A 17483-nucleotide genomic window follows, 5' to 3' on the forward strand; every position below is an offset into this window, starting at 1 on the left:
TACAATTATCATTTTGTTTGTGGGTAGGCAAGTCTATTGTTTTAAAATTCAGGCTCAATTTTTATCAGAGTTGTGAATTTGTATTGTTTCCTATTTAAAAAAAGAAAAAAGCATTTAACACTGATGAGTTCATTTGTTTAGAGTCTGGTGTTAATAACACCAAAGTTGTGAGTTCAGTCCTTGCATGGGCTGTTCACTTAAGAGTTGGACTTAATGGTTCTTCTTGGTCCCTTCCAGCTCAGAATATTCTGTGTTCTATTGTAGCCATAGCTAAATAAGTCACAGGCTCAGGGAAAGGAAACTAGCAAAAAATGTTGAAGGACTTAAATTCAAAGTTCCCTTCAGCCACTTGAAAACGAATAAAAACTTTCATGTCTGCTCTAGGAATGATGAATTAACAGAGAACAAAACCGAACCCAACGTTGTGTAACGATCCCCGCCAGAAACTGAAGGTCTCCATTCCAGGCAACACAAAGTGTGTGTCATCCCTTCCCACTCTGGTAATCAGGATAAAGTGTCCCTGGATTGTCTGTGGGAGAGGCTGGAGAAGCCCAGGGCGAGGTTTGTGTCTCAGAGCTGTGAACTCAAGCGCAGTTTTGTGCTGCTCATAACAAAAGGGCAGAGAAAGGTACTTGAAAGCAGTGAAGGGCAGTGACTTTCCAAGCTGTCAGTGCCCAGCGTGGCCCCGTGCTCCCCTTGGGAAGCTTTCATTTGTGTATCCCAGGCCAGCAGCATCCAAACAGGGCGCTCTGCCCTGGCTTAGTGTCGTGCCACACACCCATCAGCACGGGCTGACCTGTGAGCGTGGTTCAGGGCACGGCTGCCCCTGCAGCCTGGCTTCCTGCCCTGGGAGCGTGGGGGACACGGTGCCCAACTGGTGTCGTGAATCTCGGTGTCTATAAAAAGCAGATCATTGCGCAGGTTACCGGTGATGAATGTTCCTTATTTATTGCTTCTCGTGCCCAGAGCGCTGTGCTGTGCTGCTCTAAATCACGCTGGTAGGTTTCTTTTTATTTTCTGTATAATGTGAGCTTTGTAAATGTCTCCTAGTGCCACTTGCTGATTTTTAAAAAGAAGGGAGAGCCATGTTCAGCTGAAAGCACTGAGGTGACATCTGCACTTTTTCATTGCTTGCTGCGCACACATTTGATTGATTTGCTAAAGGGTAATTGAACTTAGAATTTGCCAGAAAGTTGAAGTACACTTTTCTTCTGCAGGGGTATCTCAGTAATTGTATTTTTCATTTGGCGGTGAGTTATTGAATGCTAAGTAACAAGTCAGTGCAGGAAAGGTCTTGCTTATGCTGTCTTGACCATATCTATCTATCTATAGATAGATACAGATATCTCCACCACATACGTTATACAGCGTATTATACAGGACTTGCTTACTGTTTAGATCTCTGCAAATGTTTGCTGTAATATTGGACCTGTGTCCTCTTTGCCTGTCCTCTCTCTGTGAATCCTGCAATAAAGACACAGTGACTGCTGTGCTGTTTTCCCCTTTAGAAACAAAGCCTAAGAATCAAAATGACAATTTTCAGAGTGCCCTGCTGTCTCCTTCTCCACTTGGAAGCATTGCACCAAACTGTGTGGTTCCCAGGGTTAGCTGAGGAGCTTGAAGCAAGAAGGAAACAAGTATTTAAGAAATTCATTTTGATACTGCCAGCAGTGAAATCTCTGCATAAGGAATAATCTGTACCAGACTGTCTCCCTGGCCTTTCCTGTGGTGCGGGATGTGTTTTCCCACACAGCAGACCCTGGATCAATTCCATGGGTCAGAGGCTCCCAGTTTGATTTTCCTTTATTTTCTCACTCAGCTCTTGGGGCTGGCAGTGGTGCAGCAGCCGCTCCCGGCGGTGCACAGGGACTCCAGTTTGTTTGGTGACACACAGCTGGACACGGTGGCTCTGGGACCCAGGGGTCCCTGCTTTCCTCCCCTGACCTCGCTGCTCTGCTCACACCCAGGCCAGGCAGCATTTCAGTGCTGGGCAAAGAGCTGGGGGATGAAGGCAGCGTTTGGGCCCAGGGGCAGGGGTCAGCCTGCTGTGACACACGGTGAGGCACAGTCTGTTATCACCTGTGGCCTTTTCACTGCCAGTCTGAATGCAGCCACCTCATGTGGGTTGTTTCCAAGATTAAAACCACTGCAGGCAGCATTTCTTGCCAGGACTTTCTTTGAACAGTGGTCCTGTCAGTGAAGAGCAAGGGTGATGGGACCAGCTCAAACATTTTCCCCAGCTAGTACCCCTAAATTCTCTTAGCACAAGTAATTTATTGCCATTTGCTATTAGAAGTACTATTTTTTTTTCCTTATGCTTTTGTTGTGCCTGCTTTTCTGTTCATGATTGTATTCTAACCATAGGTTTTTTTCCTTACAGATGGGTGAAGGCAAAAATACATGTAATTATGAAAAGCTATGTTTCACTTTCTTTTCATTTATCTGTTTCTGAGTGAGTTGTGTTTTTCCTCTTAGCTTGCTGGTTTTTGCATTTTGTTTAATGAAAGTGCTGAATAATGATGCCTCCTTTTTCTGCTCCCCCTAAAATCTTTCACATGTTCTTTTAGCAAAGTGCATAAGAGTTGAGATTTTTACTGTGCAGATTCTCTAGAAGAAATGTAGCTTTGAAAATAATGTCTAATGTTATTTCCAATAATTTTTTTCAGCTTTATGAAGTGTTACTTACAGCTTATTTTCCATTTTCTTGCCTGATTGTGCTTCCACCCTCATTACCTTCCAGCCTTTCCGCACAGGCAGCTTGGCTCTGTGAAAACACTACCATCTCCTCCATTGGCAGGAATGTGTTGTAAAAAGGGGGTTTCTGCTCTGCACATTGCTTTCAGATTTCAACATTTACAGTTCTGCATAACCCAGCACTGACTTCCTGAAAATTGTTCACAAAATCCTGATCCCAGTGCCAAGCTGTCAGCAAAGCCCCAGCCCCTGAGGAAGGCTGGTTCTCACCCTGACCTTTACCCACAGCCCTGGAGCAGGGATTTGAACTTGTGCTGCCTTCATTACAGGGCATTAGGCAGCTTTGAATATTAGACTAAGCTTGCAGTTCTTTATCTTTCTCAAGCTTCAAAATCCTTTGAAATTCTCTATACAGTATACAGATCTCTGGGCATAGTGAATTTAAACTACTTAACATAGACTTAATTTACTTAATAACTTCCTATGGATTGTTGAAAAGCAGACCAGTATATTTCTGTTGTGGAATATCATAGAGTGTGGGTTTGAGCTGCTCTCTTGATATTTTTGTATGCTGGTGACACCAACCTTGGTATTACACTTTATGGATCACAAATTTCATCTGGAACCTGAGAAATCTTCACCGGTGTATGTTTTGTTGCTTGTTTTTGTCAAAACTGGCATGATCCCATAAGCAATTTTAGCTTCACTGAAATACTCTTCACTATAGAAGTGTTTATTAAAAAAATTCCTGAGTTGCAGCAGTTGATGGTTTTATGATTGACTGTGGTGATGTCTCCTAGCAACATGACTGAAAAAGATCATCCCACATTGTTCATTTGTCCAGAGATTTCCAGATTGCTCTGTTTATCTTGATGAGGCTGACTAAGTCATCTCACTTCACCAGTACTCCCTGCATCACATTTTGTGCCACATTTTGTGTTGAAAAGGGTTCTCCAAAGTCCCACCAAAGGTGTAAGGCCTTTTCCCAGAGTCCTGTTCTGGGATGTGCAAAATCTCAGGCAGCTGAGTAGTGCCGCCCCACATCCCCAAAGCATTCACTTCCCTTGGCCTGCCCTTTCCCAGCAGCTCTTGTGTGCCAGGGCTTGCAAAGGTTGGAGGCCTGTGGGGTTCCCTTTGTTGTCTGACACAGGATTTCACAGCCAGGCACAGCCTGTGGACCTCTCATCTGGCAATTCCTCTGTGCTGGCGACAATGACAAATGAGTAACTTGCTCATAATCAACATCATTTCCATAATCCTTCCTTTTAAAGAGATTGCTGTTGTTGGTAGTGAAGAAATGCTCCTTTTCCACAAGATGTCACAGGTGGGATCCTGCAAGAGGCTACGCTGCAGTTCCCCACCTCCTCTTGGTGTTTCCATCTGCTTTCCCAGAGCCTCCTCAGGCTGGGAGGACACTGTGTGTCCCCACCACAGCTGCTGTGTTGGCCTGAGGGGCATTGCTGGGTGGGAGGTGGCAGAGATGCTGCCTTTCCCCCCTTGTGGAGGTGCCCAGCACTGATGGAGATGTGGTGGTGGAGCGCAGGCTGTGGTGTGTGCCCTGTGCCACAGAGCAGCCGCTGCCTGCTGCCAGCTGCATGTGACCATGCAGTGTTTAATGCCTCTGAGGAGCAGGCACTGTCCCTGTTTACAGCCCTTTTTAGCCTCAGGACCAGCGTGTGGCACCGTGCTCCACGTGGCCAAAGCTGCTGTGGGAAGAACTGCTGATTCCACGTGAGACACCGCAGGGCTGGGAGAGCTGCGCCGGCTCCCCATGGCCCGAGGTGTTTTTCTCCTTTACAAACCCCGGAGCTCTCATGGGGACATCCCTTCATCCCTTCTCTCCGTGTGCCATATCCCAGCAGCACCTTAGCTGGATTTGTGCTGCAAGGGAGGCTGGGTGAGCAGCAGAACTTTTCCTGCCCCTGTCTCTCTTACTTGCATTGCATTGATTTTAATTTCTCTCAGACACGTTCTAAAAGCTGCATGTTTTTTACGTGGCTTTGAAGGCAATTTAAACAAATCCTGCAAAGATACCTTGGGAGTGTTCCCAATATCACTGTCCAGTGCCTGATGCAAATTGTGTTCTCCACTTTTTTATTTAAACTGCTGGCAGGTGCGTTAATTAATTTTAATTGGATGCTACAGGGTGAGTCTTGCAAATCTAATTATTTGAAGGGCACTCAGAAATGTTAAAAGGTCTCTTTTAAGGCCAAATCTGAAGAAAGTGGTGCAACTAAATAATAGTCTAGTATTTTTCCTTTAAAAAAAAAAAAAAAAAAAAAAAAAAAAAAAAAAAAAAAAAAAAAAGGAAGAGGCCAATTCAACTGAAGTAATTACTTCCGTTGTAGTTGTTTAAAAGTCCTCCAAAGCCCTTGGCTTTGCTCATGTACACGTCTCTGCTACCTTTATAGGTTTATTGTCTACATTTGGATCAAGTTTACACGTGCTTCTCTGTTTTGCCTTGGCCTGCCTTGGTGCTGAGGTTGGTATCAAGATACTCAGCAAATCCACAGCAGGGAGATCAAAATGGGGATATTGAACCAGTCACACAGAACCCTGCAGAACAACCAGAGCTACAGGTCTGCTAAACTGGATCAGCCAGTGCAGGTGCTGGTGGAATCTGTGTGAAAGAGTCAACTTCCAGAGATGGTTAATCAGAGGCTGCTTGGTGTGGGGGGAGTCATGCAGGAATGCTGAGGTTATCCCAGCAACCTCGAAGTGACTGTCTCACCTGATAGGTGTTTTCCTTCCTTAGGGACTTGTTAAGTCACCTCTCTGCTGCCTTGGTGGTGTGAGTAAGGTTATCTCTACAGGGCATGCAGATAAAGTGTCCCCTAGAGCCAAGAGATTTGCAATATTTTTCTTGTCATTTCCCTTTTAAGCCTCTGTCAGTAACAATTGAGTTTGGCCTGCTGTATTCACCTTAAGAAATCAAGAGAGTGGATTTCTATGAATATTTCTGTATTCCTGTATCAACTCCACCCTCCCTGGGTTTGCAAATCCCTCTGAGGTGAGAGCAGCGAGTTCCTGTAGCTGCTTCTGGCTGTAAACCATCACATGTGTTGCACAGCTGACTCTTGCCGTGCTTGAAAAGCACTGATGAAGGACTGTAAGGAGTTAAATCCTGCTGTATTTCAGGGTTTTTTTTCCCTTTAGTCATGTTCCTCTTGAACTGAACACTCTTCAGAACAGCTCTTCACAGATTAGACTCCTTTTTTATTCACACCAGTGCCAAGGTAAATTTGTAACAGAAGTTTTCTTGTGTATAACCTTGAGAAAGATTCTTTCAGCCAGTTATTTGACCAGCCTTACAGAGAAAAGAAATGAGCAATTTTGTCTAATTTCATCATGTTGAAAAAGACATACAAAAACTCAGAAAGATTAAAAATGCAGTGGCTGTGCACAAGTCCATTCTCATTACTTTTTTCCAAGTAACCATTTCAAGCTTTTATCTGTTCTTGAGCTTTGTTTCCATCGCTGATAAACCTGTATGAGACAAATAAAGAATTATTGATTTGCCAACTTGAAAATTTTTCAGCTGCCATTTTATTCAGCGCATCCATTGGCAGCACAGCAGAATAGAGGTTTTAGTGTGGACTGAATGAACCCAATGGTTTGAGCACGACACAGTGAAATTGTAACGTAGCAGTAAAATCTCAGGGCATATTTATGCCATCTGTTTCACAGTGGGAAAACAAAGAACATTTTAGTGATGGCCTCGAAGAATAAATATGGATTTAGAAAAGGAAAATAATTGGAGCTTGTAATGTTAAGAACAGCCTAACATCTTGCATGGCCTCCTTCCTGCACTGTTGCTCAGCAAAGTTCCCCCAGGTGTTTCTTGGTTTAGGCATCCTTAGCTGTTATAGTCTGCTGGGTTAAGGGCTCAAAAAACCTCTCTAAGTCAGAGAACACTGATTTAACAGATGTTTCCCTCCTCCTATCTCATCTATTGCTTTTATCAGCTTTCTGGTTTTGGAGTGGGCAGACAGGAAAGTGGTCAGGTTTCATTGCTCCACCATCAATCAGTGATAGGAAAAAAAGTTCAAAGGTCACAATTGATGAGCAAGAGGCAAACATGAAAGAGTTTTGTTTACTATTTCATCAAAACAATGTAAATCTAAGACATGAGCCCTTATAACGTGTTATAAAAAAAAAAAAAGGAATAAGATTATTGTAATAAACGTAGAATGTGTAGAAAAGGGTTTTTTCCTTGGGGAAATGAGTGGTGTAAGGTAAGAGGGTTCTCTTATTCTGTTCACTCATCAATTATTTGATATTGTGGTCCTTGTATTTATAAATAATCTGTGACCTGAAAGAATGGTCCAAGAAGCAATGTCCTTGCAGCTGTTGAAATCTGTAGATACTGAATGTGATTAAGATGACTAATGAATCTTGTTATTAATTATATTTGTTGAAAAGTTGTAAATGTTATGGTTTATCTACCTAAAAAGAAATAAAACAAAAAAGTCTTTCTTTGCATTCAAACTGAAAGAGAGTGGTTTTATGTTAGATACTGGGAAGAAGTTCTTCACTGTGAGGGTGTGAGGCCCTGGCACAGGTTGTTCAGAGAAGTTGTGGATGCCCCATCCTCGGAAGTTTTCAAGGCCAGGCTGGATGGAGCTCTGAGCAACCTGGGATAGTGAAAGGTGTCTCTGCCTGAGGCAGGGGGCTTGGAACTGGAGCGTCTTTGAGGTCCCTTCCAACCAAAGCCATTCTGTGATTTTATTCTGTGATTCTTTGATGGATGGGATCTCTTGCAGGGAGTTTCTCTACAGTTTCTTATAGTTTTCTATGCCCTCTTTCCCAATCCTCTCTGATGTACCTGGATGGCCTTTTGTGATGGTATCTGTCAAAGTCTGCATAGTCTCTCATGGAAGAGGAAAGGAGAAGACAAAAGATGTCAGGGGCATTGAAGCCACTGCTTTCTGGTCCAGCTACAGCACTGTGGTGCCTCAGGGCATCTGTGCACATTCCCAGTGTCAACACCCCTCACTGGCATGTCCTGCTCTGTTCAACTACCTCATCCCCAGTTCCTAGGCCTGGTTTCTTACCTGCTAAAACTTGGCACTTTCCTACAGCCCCCCACAAAATGCTGCTTCACAGGGTAACACCTTCAGAGCTGATTGCTCTGAGTCCACCACCAACTTCTGTGAAGGAGGTTTGCATCCTCACCCAGCTCTCTCCAGTAGGCACCTGGTTACCTGCCTGGCACAAATCAGTGCCTGTCAGATATTAAATGAGAGGGATGGAAGCAACTGGGTTTGTTTGTGTTTAAGCCACAGAAGGCACAGTTTTCTTTAGGATTTTTTTTTTTTTAATAGTGTTTGCCAGTTTTAGCATGAGAGGTTGAAAAATGTCATTAAAATGAAGAATGGTCACAAGGTAATAAAGAAACAATCTTCTTGCTTTAATGACTTGAGCTAAAAGCTAAATGACTGTAGCAGCTCAGATTGTAAAAGCAGCGGGGAATTTAATGAACGGTGACCCCACAGGAAAGTCAATCTGTCTGTTAAATGTTTAGTTTTGTCATTTCTTCTGAAAAGTAATAAACCTCTATTATATAATCTATTGGTTACAGAACCTGGGGTGTCTGTTCAGCTCCCATTGAGATGAACTCTGCCAATCTGTCTCAGGTGAAATCACAGACCTTCCCCATGAAACAGATAAACATCCCAAGCAGGAAATAACTGTGCAGATACTTGGGGAAACAGCTTTGGTTGTGGGAAAAGGAAATTGTCGTGAACTTGACTGCAAAAGGTTTAAATGGTTTGCAAATTCCCTTAATGATAAGCTGATTCAGCCAGTTAAATTATGTAAAATAGAATGAATGAAACTGTGATTAGTCAGTGATGGCTGATGCCCCAGTTCTGTAACGTCATTCATCTGGGTGCTGTGGAATACTCACTGCAAATCTTGAAGCAAAGTTGGAAATCAAATAAGAGATAAAAATGTGAACCTCTTTGCTTATGTTTAGCTACTGAGAATATGTATTTACTTAACCACATAGTGGGAAGAGGCATGTTGAAAGTGGGGTGATTTAGAGAAGTGTATTTTAACTGCAGCAAACTTTGGATAGCACCATCCACACGGGTTGCTGCTGTGAGCACAGACCTGGAAGAGGCTGGAGCAGTCTGCTTCTGTCCCCTGCCACAAGACAAAACCAGTCTTGTCCTATAAAGTTCTTCATTTGGTCTAAAGTTTCAGCTTGGCTTTGTTTTAGTCTTATCTACTTCTTAAATCAGGAACTGATCTGTTTGTTTGTGCTTTGTCACCAGCGTGTTTCAGTGGCTTTGCACAGCAGCTCGTGCTGTGAGAATGGGACTGTGCGTGGGTGGGAGGTCACTTTGGAAGTGGCTGAGCTGACAAAACCCTTCAGGCTTTGCCTCTCATCTCTTTTTCAGCAGTTAAACAGTGGCAATTATCCAAAATCCAACCTCTGCATGTGCACATCCATCACGGTGTTCAAATTTAACTGGAGATTTGTGAATTGTTTACAAACTGCTTGTCACACTAAATCTGTATTTCTTCTTTATGATGCTTTAATAAAAATTGCGTAGCCCTATTTTGCATATGTGTCATTATTTCCATAATTTTTTCCCTCTTTTCTCTTTCTTGTTGTTAGCTGGCATTTGGTTCTGAGGGCTGGAAAAACTGCTTTTCTCAATGGTAATGCTCTTTCCCATTAAGCAACTCTTATTGATGTAAAGGAAATTTTCCATCCAGTGGTTTGTTAGTGCTGAAGTATACTTAAAAGTTGTGCAACTTAATCTGGAGAAGGCCACAGTTTTCATGAAAAGAAAATGAACTTATAAATGGTCATACCGGTCTCCAGGCTGTCTTGTCAGCACAGCAGCCCCAGGGCAGAGCCAGGATGAGAAACGTGACCAGGCACCACCACAGACCCCAGGATGGCCGGCCATGGCTGTGGCTATAGGGCAGCTCTGTGGCTGAGCCAGGGGCCCAGCAGGTGAAGCTGGGACAGCAGGGTCAGCCCCCAGACCAGGACAGAATTCCCCAGTGCTCTTCCTCCCTGGCTTTTCCTACTGGAGCCAGCCCTGGGCAGAGCCTGCAGAGCCCCAGGCATCCTGTCCCAGGACTGGGCAATGCTTTGGTGCTCATAACCAGCGGGATCCTCTCTGTGGTGCTGCCTGGTGCCTTCTGCTGCCTCTGCAGGGGCGTGGTGGGGCAGACAGGGGCATGGCAGCCTCCCAGCCTGGCCCCAGTGTGCCCTTTGGCACGCCTGATGCATGGCTATTTCCACTCGTGCTTTAATCTTACTCGCATTCTCACCAGAAATATTTTCTCTCTCCTGGCAGCATTGAGTGTGTTCCATGTGTGCAGCCAGCAACAGCTGTTCAGTGCCCTCCACACTGGGCTGTGCCCAGCCTCGGCTGCACTGCTCCCACCTCACCTTTTTCTGGGCACAACTTGTCTTTCCCAAAGTCACTTTGGAATAAAGCATCCTTTCAAATGCACCTTGTGGGGAAAGATACCACGTCAGTCTCCTTCATGAGAGTACGGTGTCTGTCCAGCCAGCAGAAAAGTTTTGGAAGGTAACGGTGCTTCCTGACCACCTGTGGTATCCAAAAGGCACAACAAAACAGAGAGTAAATGAATTTTTAATTTTTCATTATGGCAACACAGCCACTTCTCACAGCAGGGCACAGAATCATTAGGGACCCATCTGTCCCCATCAATACCTAACTTCTTCATCCAGGCAATTTTCTGAGTAGAGTTTTTTCCAATCTTGTAAGGCTCGCTCCCTTTCCACCCCAGCATTGCTGCAATCCCTGTGGCATAAATGACTGCTCTCCACCATCCTCACTCCTGACCTGGGAGGGTGGCAGCTCCTCTTCACGAGTAATGACGGCCTCGTGCGTCCGCCCAACGTGGGCTGTGCAGGGACACGTGCACCAGCCACAATTTCACAAACGGTGACTAATCAAGCTACTTAATTCCTCCATTCCACAGAGCTGCCCAACTCTTCATAGCAATTAAATAGTGAGAGATGTGGGAGGGGCACACACACTAATGTCCATGCCATGCACAAAGTGTTGATTGACCCTTTTGTGGTCATAGGACTGGCAGGACTGGCAGCCCAGTTGCTGCTCACGCTGACAGAGCTGGCTGCAGGCTGACACTGGAGGAGCCAGTGCTGCCAGGCCTCCCTGCATCCCTGCCTTCCTGTCATCATCTGCTGCTCATTCTGCTGCAAACAGCGCAGCCACAGCCGGCAAGGTCCTTTATCTCACCTTATTCATTCACTCATTTTAAGCAGTTGCTTATAAGAATGTTTCTCCTCCTTCCCAGAGTCCCTCACAGCATTGCTGATGTGGTTCTTCTCTCATTTACCTGTCAAGACATGCTTAACGACTCTGCGTTCTCCTTTCTAATGGCTGGTGACACTGCAAATCACTACCAGAGCCTGCAGCTGGCCAGTAACTTGTGTGTAATGCAAAGCAGAGAAAAATCGCTCGTGGATAACTGAATCACTCAGAACAAAATATTTCAGCTGCCTCCCATAAGACAACTGCAACATATGCACAGTCTTTCGGAATATAAGACAGAATATTAAATCTGTGAGGGAAAAAGCATTTTTGGTTGGCGTTATCAACAGTGTTTAGCACACGGTAAGCAATTTCCAGTCAAGTGGAAGACAAACCTTTTATAGAGCACAGTGATTTGCTGTCAGTGGCACTTTCAAAAAGCTCATTTGGGCCAACCAGGTTAGGAGGTGACACAGACATTTGTCAGCCGAACAAAAGAGAGTGCAGACCCGAGGGTGAGATACAAAAGAAGGTATTTAATTGCATAAAGGTCAATGAAAGTAACACACAAACCTATAGTATTGTACTCAAACTGTCAGTCCTATTAAAACAGCTGATAAATAGAGTACCCCCTGAGGATGAGTTGTAGCACTGAGCCTCCAGTTTAACTGTCTGATAGAGGGTCCAAGATATAGAAAAAAAATTGTTTTCTTTGGATGTTTAGGTGTCCTAGCAGCAGAGGGCCATATTAGCTTCTGCTAGATGAAATTTAGTGCAGACTGATTACATTTTACTGCTATAAGCAACACTTTAAAAGAGTGAACGCTCTTTCTATAGATACCGCAGGTACATTGTAGCATGGAATTCCCGGGTGCAGGGCTCCATCCTTTTCTGTGAGGCAGGCAGTGGGATGGATGTTGCTGCATTGCCCTCTCGTGGGACGAGCCTGCAAACAGCAGCTGAACAGGAGCTGCCACCCGGCGTCACTCACGGGGTCCAGCAGCCCGAGCTGACAGCCAACGGCTGCCCTGCCTGGGGGGAGAGAGTTCAGGGATCTGCACGTGGTAAATATTGACTCAAATAAGTCCATTTCCCCCTAAATCTTCTCTTCCCGCGTTTCTGTAGGACACAGCTCCGAGGCTATGTCCCTGCAAGAATTGCAACGATTGTTCTGTAACATCACAATAAGCACCATAAACACAGTACCACTCCTATCCCAAATCTCTTTCTGCAGGACTCGATGTCCCAAACAAGAATTAAAGAGCAGGAGGATGAACAGCACTATGTGGTGGCACAGCCCATGCCAGAAGTGAAAGGAGTGTACCAGGGATGAAAGTCTACGTACAGATCCCTTTTACTGCGCTGGGAATGATGCCATCTATCACACAGAGCACTGCAATTGCCTCCCACGACACTGGATCTCATCTCTATTCTGTCCTGCTCTTCTGGGAATTTTAAAGAAGCGTTTTCCTGTCTAGCCGAAGCACTTTTGTCACCCACACTGAGTTGTCTGAGTACTTCATAGTCTCTGAAATATTTATCCTCTCACTTTTCTTGTCAGGTAAGAAAATTCTCCGTTTTGCAGATGACAAAGTGAGCACATGGATTAATCCTCCATTCCAAAAAGAGATTTAAGTAGGCAAAGTGGTGCTTAGGCAGAATTTAAGAGTCTATATCCAAAATGTACATTGTGAAAAGCCCTGTTCAAGGACTGGAAGGTGCCTGGTGGCATGCAAGGAAGCTGTCAGGGAGTTCCATTCTCTGTCTGAGGGAGAGGAAAAGCGACAGCAGCTCAATTCCTTGTTATGAGCCATTTATTTCTATATTATGAAATAAAACTTTCTAAAAACTGAATTCAGATTGGAATTCACATGCAGGCTGTGCTACTCCTAACACCTTGGGGTGGAGGAGAAGCAGCTTACAATGCTCCCAGCAGGGAAGGAATCAAGGTTAGATCTTGTCCTACCCTGCTGCAATGAGCTGAGGGAAATGCTGCCTCTCTTGTTTTATGCACCTAAATCCCCAAGGAAAATCTCCCCTGAGAGCCTACTGCAGCACCAACAGGCACAGCACAGGCCCTGGCTGAGCTGAGCTGAGCACCTAGGCTTATGCTGAATTTCTGAGGCTGTTTGGGGCCTGACCAAATTCAGAATTCATTTCACGAGTCTAAACTCTCCTGGAGCTCACTGTAAAAGACTTTTTCACAAAACACCATGCCCAACTTGTGACTGGTAACAGAGAGCACTGCTGTGGGAAACACCAAACCTACATCCTGAGCTCTTCCAATCCCCCGAAAAGTTGAGCCTCCACTTCCCTGAGATTAGAAAAATGTGCTGAACATGAGGTGCTTCATATTTGGGGTGGGAATGGTCCTCATTACTCTTGGGCCACTGAGAAAGGCAGGGCTGCAGCAGCAGCAGCAGGCAGCAGCCATGACCCAGGGCTCACTGTTTTCTGGGGGCAGAGCTATGGCTTCCACACTGGGGCATTTTTCTGTTATATAAGAGCTGTGTTTCAAGTTTCTCACTAGCCTAAGGAACCACACAGTGCCCGTGCCCAGGCCAAGTGCCTACAGCCAAGGCTACTGATCCAGTCCCCTGCAAGGACCCTCGCCTTCTGCTCTCACAAGTTCACACTTCTGACTGTGGAGCAGTCTGAGCTCATTAAGAGGTGACAATCACCTCTGTGCAAAATGCCCCCCATGAACTGGCAGCTTTTCCTGTAATGCAGAGCTATTTGTTCAAATGACAGGAAGGGTGATGCTGGTTTGGGAATCAGCCTCCCGGGCACGTTTTGTAATCCCTTGTTATGGAAGACAGCAGGCAAGGCACTGCAGACACTGAAGCCCTCTTTCTCCAGGGAAACATCAAAGACCAGTGTTTGGTTCCCTTGGTGTTTCTCAATGACTGGTTTAAAACTCTCCTGTGCTCAGCAGTTTGGCTTTTGGACATTCCCAGCTGGAAGCCAGATTCTCCTGTCTTCTATGGAGAGTGACTGTCACCCCAAGTCGTCACCCTGCAGATGGCATGGCAGGGCAGGTGCTGAAAACAGCTGCGCCACAGCTGCTCCCCTCGGTTCCTACAGCCCATTGCTGGGTGCCTGCTGAAGTGCTCCTAGCTGCTGAAAGCAAACAGCCACAGTGGACAGAGAGCTTTGTTTTCTTTCTTGCATTTGAGACAAATAGTGACTACAGAAACCATCTCCCCCAAAAATCCTGTCTGACAAAAGTTATTCATGGGGCTTACTAACAGCACTTAAATTTAGGCAGCTAATTTAGACGTCTAAACTGGGAGACTGTCCTACTTCATTTCCTTTGTCTGATGTGTGGAGAAAGGAAACGTCATCCAGAAACTTTTCAAAGCTGGAACTAGAAGTCAGGGTCTGTTTAAAAGTCAGTGATCCATTAAAATTCAGTGGAACATCTGGATTTTCTGATTTGTCCTCAGAAGGATTCTCTCCTCTGCAATTGTAGGAACAGGCACATACAAGACCAGGCAGCTCCTTCCATTAAGTATTGTATCAGTCTCCAAAATGTCACCGTGTGAAAAGAAATAAACAGCATTAGCGCTTTTCTACTTGATAATGCAACTCAGCAGGAAAGGAAATGTTACATTGGAAAATAGATACTGATTTTATGTAGGCTGCAGGTATCTTCTTTGGAAGCTTCATGCAGCAAATCACTTGAAACTTGATTCAAACCCATACAAACAAGATCACTTCTTACTATGTACATGTCTTACTATGGGCATGTCTTACTATGGGCATGTCTTACTATGTATATGTCTTTAAGGAGATGTTTAAGGACATCTCTATTCAGCAAAGCACACTAATGTGCATTTAAATCCCACTGAAGGCCAATACTCCCCCATAAGCTTATTATTGAACTGCAATTTTGAAAGACATCATCGCCTCTGTTAGAAATCTTTCCTCACTTTGGAACTCTACTGTAGTTTCAGAAAGAAAAGCCATATGGAAACTAATCATGCACATTTTGTCTAGCAGATAGGCATTATAGCAGATTGTGTTTCCCTTCAAGTGCTTGTCCATATGAGCATGCAAACTGTGGTGTGCATATAGCTGAACACGCAAGACAAGCTTTTTAGCCCTAACAACATCCATACTGATGTACCTCCTGCTTAGCTGCATAATTATGAGATAAGCACACTCATCACTGCATATCTGCCAGCCAAATGACGCTTCTTTCCTTTGTTCTTCCCCTTTTCATTTTCCTTTCCCTGCCCTCACTAAGACCCTACTATTTTTTAGCTTGTTTTCTCCTTATTTGCTTTCATTTAACGTTTGGTCTTTCCCCCTTGTCTGATGGCTCCTAACTCAGAAAAATAGGGTTCAGATTACAGGAGAAAGATTTCTCTTTCTGGCAGATATTCCATACACCACTACATTGCCTCACAGAAAAGTATGTTCCTGGGAAGTAAATGATCTCCTGGAACTTCAGCATTGGCTTACAGAGAACAAAGGGAGGATGAACACTGCAGGATTTCTACCAACCATAACACCAGGACTGGGAAGGAAACATCAATCACCACTAATCCTTATATGTTGAACTCTGTAAGTCAGATGCCAGTGAAGACCAAATAGTAAAGTTTAATCAGCTCACAAAGTACTGTGGTTCTTTTTTCTTTAAAAGGTGATGGGCATAGTTACAGCTCAAATATGGCAAAAAGTCTGACATTGTGCCATTTTTTGTCCACCTCACAGCACTGGGTCTACCAGGCAAACTCATCTGAGTTTTTTTCACCTAGGGCTTCTTAGCACAAGGCATTCTGAGCATTTTTTGTTCAGTTGTTTGGCCTATAAAGACAAGACATTCATCCCAACTAATGCAAATAGCCCTAAGCACTATGTCGTGACACAGATTCGTACTTACAGAAACACATCTACACCAGATAGGTGTGTGTATTGTTTTCTAATGAAAAATTGTGTTTTAAATATTTTTCAGAATATGTGAACAGTGTTTTGGGAGTTGAATATTTGAATGCCCCTAAGTGTAAAGAATTATATTAATCCTTGTCTGTCAAACAAAGGAGAAAGAAAATTCAGGATGAAGACAGGTAAAATTTCTCGAATGTGTCCTAAAGTATTTGGCTATGCACGAGGCTCCTCTGTGATTAAAGCTGCATATCTGAGCACTCTCCAGTTCTCTAAACCAGTGGATATACAATCTGAGAGTCTCCAAAGCTCTTTGTTCATTAGCATTTTATCTCTGAATTGCATTGCATTAATAAATACTTGTCCATCATGGAATATTGAATGCCAGGAGAAGGCAATATGGAGGAACTTAAATTTCCCACAGGGCAGATGGATATGAAGGGAGAGGGTAGGAACTCATGGCAGGGTAAAATCTGAAACGTTTTTCTAATGGCCACCATTTGGATTAAACAGAGGATTGTAGTGTCAAATGGGCTTCCAGCAGAGTGAGATGGAGAAGCTTGGGGTTTTTTAGAGCATTAATTCATCATATAGCTGTACTTGCGAGTGGTGTACAGCTATTTCCCTTATACATATGTAAGAGAATGAAAAGGGTATGTTACCAACATCATAACCAAGCATTCATATTTTACAGTCCCAGCTGGGACTGAATGAATATTTTATAAACTGAAAAGGTAGTTTGGGGTCACTTGGCACAATTCACATGGCAGATGATTGGGAGCTGGCCTCAATTTGAGCTGTAAGTTTTGCAGTGAGTGAGAAAGGAATCGAAGGCAGGAGGCGTGTACTTCCACGCACACTGCTGCACAACCTGGCCTTGAAAATTCTCACTGAGGCTGCCAATTTTATTAAAAAAACCTAAAAATAATCGACATCATGACTCAAACTCATGTTTTCTTTCAGCAGGTCGGCTGTAGGTGTGCTTAGGCCCTAATTCTGGCCAAAGAAGAGATTTACTTCACCAGGAACAAGCAGCAGTTGTGATGCTTGCCCTTGCTTCATAACTTGTACAAGGGTGGAGAGTAAACAGTCCTTTGAGAGAGAAAAAGCACTGACCCAAATCTGAATCAGTTCTATTAATCAAGTAATGAAAAGTGCCTGAAAGCAAAGTGTATTTCCATTTTTCAGCGGTCTGAAATACAGGGAGGTCAGGTTGATTTGCAGTATTTTCATTGTTTGGCCACTTCAGTGAGAAATCAATCATTTGAAAAACATGAGTGATTAGAAACTCTCAGCTAGCTTTCAATAAATAATAATAGGAATATGGCAAAAATATTATTTTATATCTTTCAGGTGAGTTATGTTATATATTTTAAACTGCTGTTGAATTTGATCATTCTGACAACTTTCTCCATAGGATGCAGAGCTCTCCTTGAAGAAGAAATATTAATTAATCTCCTTTATACAGAATGAAAAGATGGTTCAGTGGTTCAGCTTATGCCTGTGAGCAGAAAAAAATGTGCTGTACTCTCTGAGGATGTGAAGAGAACAATGTCTAAAGGAATTACTCTGGAGCAATTAAATAATTGTAAAAGATGAAAATTATTATTTTTATCTTGTTTCTTTTGT

The sequence above is a fragment of the Hirundo rustica genome, chromosome 2 (assembly GCF_015227805.2).
Source record: "Hirundo rustica isolate bHirRus1 chromosome 2, bHirRus1.pri.v3, whole genome shotgun sequence".
Taxonomy (NCBI): Eukaryota; Metazoa; Chordata; class Aves; order Passeriformes; family Hirundinidae; genus Hirundo; species Hirundo rustica.